A 6,639-nucleotide genomic window follows, 5' to 3' on the forward strand; every position below is an offset into this window, starting at 1 on the left:
TCTCTCGCATTTGAAGGTTGCCTTTTCCAGACGGCATGTTTCAGCTCTTTCCAAAGATGCTCAATAGGATTTCGGTCAGGGCTCATAGAAGGCCACTTCAGAATAGTCCAATGTTTTCCTCTTAGCCATTCTTGGGTGTTTTTAGCTGTGTGTTTTGGGTCATTATCCTGCTGCAAGACCCAGGACCTGCGACTGAGACCAAGCTTTCTGACATTGGGCAGTACATTTCTCTCTAGAATCCCTTGATAGTCTTGATATTTCTTTGTACCCTGCACAGATTCTAGACACCCTGTGCAGGAAAACAGCCCCAGAACATAACAGAGCCTCCTCCATGTTTCACAGTAGGGACAGTGTTCTTTTCTTGATATGTTTCATTTTTCCATCTGTGAACATAGAGCTGATGTGCCTTGCCAAAAAGTTCCATTTTTGCCTCATCTGTCCATAGGACATTCTCCCAGAAGCTTAGTGGCTTGTCAACATGTAGTTTGGCAAACTCAAGTCTGGCTTTTTTATTTTTTTTTCAACAATGGTGACCTACTTGGTCGTCTCCCATGAAGTCCACTTTGACTCATACAACGGCGGATGGTGCGATCTGACACTGATGTTCCTTGAGCTTGAAGTTCACCTTAAGGGTAAGTTCACACAGGACTTTTTTGCTGCTTTATTTTTCTGCAGCAAAACCTCATCTTCTTGGCAAGAAAGAAGCTGCGGCAAAAGCGCAGGTTTAGTTGCGTTTTTTTGTGTTTTTTTTCTTTGTCCATGTTAATGTCCATGACTTTTTTGCAGCAAAAACGCTGCAAATAATGATACCTGCTTTTTTTCAACACCCATTGAAGTCAATGAGTGAAGAACGCTGCAAAAACACTGAAAGAAGTGTCATGCTCTATGTCCAAAAAACGCAGCAAAGCACAAAATCCTGATCACAAAAAAACAATGTGTGTGCATGAGATTTCTGAAATCTCATAGGCTTTGCAGGTAATGGAAAAAGCAACTGAAAATTAGCATAAAAAAAACATAAAAACGCAGCAAAAAGACCTGTGTGAACTTGCCCTTAATCTGTTTTTAGAAGTTTTCCTGAGCTCTTTTGTTGCCATTCGTATTGTCTGTCTGTTTGATTTGTCATCAATTTTCCTCCTGCAGCCATGTCCAAGGAGGTTGGCTACAGTCCCATGGAGATTACATTTCTGAATAATATGTGCAATTGTAGGCACAGGAACATCAAGCTGCTTGCAGATGGTCTTATAACTTTTACCTTTAACATGTTTGTCTATAATTTTCTTTCTAATCTCCTGAGACAACTCTTTCCTTCCCTTCCTCTTGGTCCATGTTGAGTCTGACACACCATGTCACCAAACAGCACAGTGAGTATCTGTAGCCCTCTATACAGGCCCACCCACTGATTCCAAGATTGTAGACACCTGTGAGGCTAATCATTGGACACACCGTGATTTAACATGTCCCTTTTGTCACATTATTTTCAGGGGTACCATCATTTCTGTCTAGGCCTATTTCATGAGTTTTATTTTTTTTTAAATTCTGTGGAAGCATGGCTGAAAAGCAAGTCTGACTTTCACTTGCTCATTTTCATAGATATTTTATTTATGATTACTTTTGTCAGATTCAAGTTATTTCTGTGACCATTGCAGGTTTTTCTGTCATTAAATGAGGGGTACCAACAATTTTGACCACGTGTGTAGACCCGAAACATGTCCTCTTCACATAGGATGTGTGCTGCCGAGAACTATAATATTTTTAGCAAACTTCTAAATCATTTCAATTATTTATTTGAAAATAGTCTTGTACCTTTTAGACTGCTTGTGCAAAGTGATATTAGCACCATTTTTTATTGTTAGTCCAAATAGCTCTATTGTTAATGATATTGTGAACAAGTAACAGAGCAAAATTGGTCTTTAAAGAGGTTGTCCATTACTAAGACAACACCTTCTTAAACTAAATAAATGTTTGACCCCAATAAAATAATAAAACCTATACTCACGTCGCATGCCGGTGCCGCTCCTGCGGTGTCGGCACTCACCCTCCCCCAGGCTGTGATGTGGTGTTGTGACACATGACACCGGCACCCAATCACCGCTGGCATCACTGTCTTTGGACAAACTGAACATGAAGAGGAAGTCAGAGATCAGCTGCAACCCGGATTTCCTCTTCATATTCAGTTTGTCCAAAGGTAGAGATAGTGATGCCAGCGCTTATGGGACGGCGGGCATCATGTGTCACAACACATCACAGCCCCGAAACCGCGATTGCCGACACAGCTGGAAAGGAGTCGACACGGGAAGTGAGTATATGCTTTATTATTTTATCGGGGTCGAACATTTAATTGTGGACAATCTCTTTAAGCATCAAAGCCACCATTCACAGGCTAACTAAATTTGTGTAAGCTATGAGAAGGCGGGGACAGTTGAGTATAAGTAATAATCACAGATTAGGCTACTTTCACATTAGTGTTTTTTAGCGCTGCGCTTTGTGCGCAATAGAAACACATGCAAAAAACGCATCATGCGTTTGCGTTTTTAGTCGCATGCGTTTTAACCAGTTTCTAGCCATGTTAACTCTTAAAACGCATGCGATTTTAAACGCAGGCATGCGCATGTCCATGCGCACGCCGGCGTTCCCATAGACTGTAATGCTCTTTGTCGCATTCCGTGCGCAAGCATGCGCATGCATTGTTTTTACGCCGTTGGACGGACCAAAAAATGCAACAGGTTGCGTCGGGCACGCCTAGGCGCACACTACAAATAACCGCATGCGCACGAAAACGCATACTAACGCGTGCAAACGCTAGAACATACGCCCAACATGTTAAACAGGGGCGCATGGACATGCACGATGCGCTGCGCAAAAAAACGCTAATGTGAAACCAGCCTTAGTCTGATTTTGTTCTAAACTGAGCCATGTCCCGCCTTCAAGCTTCACTGACTGGACCTAAACTCTGTGCTGTGAATGTTACTGCATTACCATATTTAACTGCTTTCAGAACAGAGCACAACTTTTAACAACAAGTAAATATTTTTTAACCCATACTCGATTGTGTCCCTCCGACGCTGAGCCCGCATATATCCCAGCACATGACAGCTGATGTGACCAGCTGTCATATGCCTCTAACAGCTGTGGAGGGATCAGATCCATACACGGCTGTTAACCAGTTAAATGCCGCTGTTAATCACTGACAGCGGCATTTAACACACGCCGGGTGGAAGCACGTTGCAAGTCCCGCCTATTGGCGCCCCGTTATGTGATCTTGGGGCGCCAGTGGGTTGACATTACAGCCGGGTGTCTGCAGAACACCCTGGTACTTATCATCATGATCCTCATGTGAAAATAAGCCCTCACCGAGTCCCAGATCTCATAAAATGGAAATATTTTGGGTCTTGGAAAATGACAAACGCAAAAATCATACAAATTTCATAATTTTTTTTATACCGCTTAAACATCCCCCCCCTCACCCCAAAACTATACATGTTTGGTATCTGCAAACCCATTATGTCCTGGAAATTCATATTGCCAGGTCAGTTTGGCATTTAGTGAACCAGTGTAAATAAAAGAAAATAACAAATTGTGAAATTGCACTTTTTTGCAATTTCATCACACTTTGAATTTTTTTCCCTGTTTTCCAGTACACAATATGGTAAAATCAATGGTGTCATTCAAAAGTACAACTTGACCTGCAAAAAAACAAGCCCTCACATGGGCATGTTGAATGAAAAATAAAAAAAAGTTATGGCTCTAGTAAGAAAGGGAGCGAATAGTGAAAACACAAAGAAACGGAAATTCACGAATTGTTGAAGGGGTTAAACCCAGATCACAATTGTTTAATAATTTTTGTCCAGAAAAAAACTTTTAATATTCAAAGGTGCCATAAATGTTAACCACAACTGTAGTTTAAAGAAGGAAAAAAAAAAAAAAAAAAGGCAGGTTGACAGGAATAACGCATAACAGCAGGAACAGATTGCGCACCCAGGATTCATTCGTAGTCTGTGATCATGGAGACAGATCTGCATTGGTGCTGTACACTCAAAATGGTCGGAAACAGCAAAGTTGCAAAAAGTTACTTATTTTTTTCATGATGGTTTTTGTTTTAAATCTTCAAAAAGACCTTGAAAAGCTTTAGAATTCCATGACCAAGCCCTGCAAAGCACATCGAGGCCCCATATGGCACGGTATTTGCATCATATGTGGTCACCTATTCTGGAAATTGAGAGATTTTTTAAAATAAAAACTACAGAATGTTTAGGAAATCACAAACCGGAGAATAAACCATTAACTGACAAGAAATGAATCATGGAGAGAAGTTTTTTGTCAGTTTTCTGAAATGTGAAGCTATTTATCAATCATACCACTTCTTTATCTTTTTATAATCTATTTTTAATTTTGTTTAACTTGGATATATTGCAAAATGATCTTTGTATCATAGCAAATTTTGCATGATTTGAAGCAAACACTTTTTGTATGTTTTCTCTATTGCATAACATTTGAGTGCCAAAATTTATTGTTGATTTTTTTTTTAACATTGTTATAGCATTTAATCTATATTTGGCCCAAATTTGGTAAATTGTAATAGAAACAAAACCTAAAATCTAATTGAACATCCATTTCTGTTTTATACACAATAAAGGTCATTTACACAGAAGTACTTTGTCTCCTTATTTGTGCAGATGTGGCCATGTCCTCTAAATTGTCAACATATACATTTTATAAGCATTGAAGGGAACCTGTCATGTCCCCAGTCACGATTGAACTGCAGACAAAGGGTTAATCTGCAGATTCACCGCAATGCTCAGCTGTGTGACTGCTTTACTGTAAGTGCAGCTACTGTGAGAAGATTAACCTTAATCCTCCTTTCCTAGAAGTTGCTGGTTTCAGTCATAAAGGCGTGCACGGAGCAGCTACAGTCAGAGCTCGCGGCGTTGTGAGCAGTAGCTGTAAGTGCGCCTCTCCATTTAGACTTTGCAGAGTATCTGTGCAGAGCCAGCTATCCATCATGCTGGTCAGTGTGTACAGTCGCTGCTTACAATGCTGTGAAAAATGAGGATGAATGAACTCATGGAGATCAACATCCAACACTGCGGAGGCACCATCACATGTTTCTCAACGCAGTGATTCTAGAACAATGCCCCCATCCCTTATGGGAAATATGTAAAACATGCAAAACACAAGCCGCGGAGACACCATTACATGTTTCTCAACGCAAGCAATAACTAGCCAGGCCTTTCCCTGGGAAGGAACAACCACGGGAAGGGCAATCTCCAATGAAGGAAACCACCTATGCCAAAACATGGTATCCATCCACAGACAGCTGTTTCGGGGTATTGCCCCTCATCAGTGTGGGGGCATTGTTCTAGAATCACTGCGTTGAGAAACATGTGATGGTGTCTCCGCAGTGTTGGATGTTGATCTCCATGAGTTCATTCATCCTCTTTTTTCACAGTCTTCTACCAGGTATTTCTCCTACTGGCCAGTTTCCTACTCCACACTGATGAGCGGCAATACCCCGAAACAGCTGTTTGTGGATGGAAACCAGAAGAATAGAAGTCGGCACCACTTTATTCCCATCTTAGACTTGGGGGCACAACAGTAACGGGGGTGAGCCAGGACATGATAGCAAGGAGTCCCCGAAGCAGGCTACAGCTGTCTGCCGTATAAGTGGAGTTCTAAGTAACATCAAGAAGGAGGAACTTGAGTTTAATACGCAACTACAAGTACTTCAGATTAGGTGCTAGTGTGGAGACGTTCAGAGAAGGCACATGTTGGAGGAGTGCTGGAAAGGTGTACTTTACCTTGCCTGGGAGTTGGCTGAGCCCTTGACCTGGAGGGCACGGCACCAAAGCGGGCATCTGTGTGCACCAGACTGTGAGTAAAGCCTTGGAACTACATGCCCTTGTGTCCTCCACTTATTCTTGTGCCTTACACCCGGCTCTGCTACATCTACTTCTTTACACCATCTCCCCACTTGCCAACCTCATCTACACTGCCCTGGGACTACAGCTCCACCTGTACGGAGCTTCAACATCATTGCTGCACCAGACCATCTGTCCCAGTGAAGCAACCCTGCAGCGCGGGTCAAACTGACCAGAAACCACAGGTGGCATCACGAATCATCTCAACAACTTTATCCCCATCACTCTATCCCTTTTACATTGACCGCCTGAGGCCACGGACCGGGTCACTGCCACTGTGACATCTCGCATTGTAATCAACGGGCCCGGCACCGAGTACCCCACGGCCTCTGGGGGCAAGTCAATTTTGGCGTCACGAACATCGGGTCCTGTGTGCTGAAGGTTTATTGGACTTAAAATTGCTGAAAATGTGCAAAACAACCAAAATGATAGACTGTAAAATGGACTCTCAAAATGGCCACCGGCGCAGTGAAGAAGGGTGTGACAACATGGGTGGCCCTAAGAAAAGAGCGTGAACTGTCCTGGGCCTCCCCTGCCTGAACTTCTATGCAACAGCAACATGGCCCACCCTCAGAGGGGTTCGTATACTGGCTTGGTATGGAGGCAGAGGAAGAAGATGCCGCCCCAGGAAGGGGGAGCAGAGCCCTGTGGCGGGAATGGAGCCCAGAGAGAAGCGAGAATGCCAGGACGCCATGATGGAAGAGGTACGGAGGCCTGAAGAGCG

Source organism: Dendrobates tinctorius, unplaced genomic scaffold (assembly GCF_039654945.1).
Source record: "Dendrobates tinctorius isolate UK_male_01 unplaced genomic scaffold, ASM3965494v1 ptg000278l, whole genome shotgun sequence".
Lineage (NCBI taxonomy): Eukaryota > Metazoa > Chordata > Amphibia > Anura > Dendrobatidae > Dendrobates > Dendrobates tinctorius.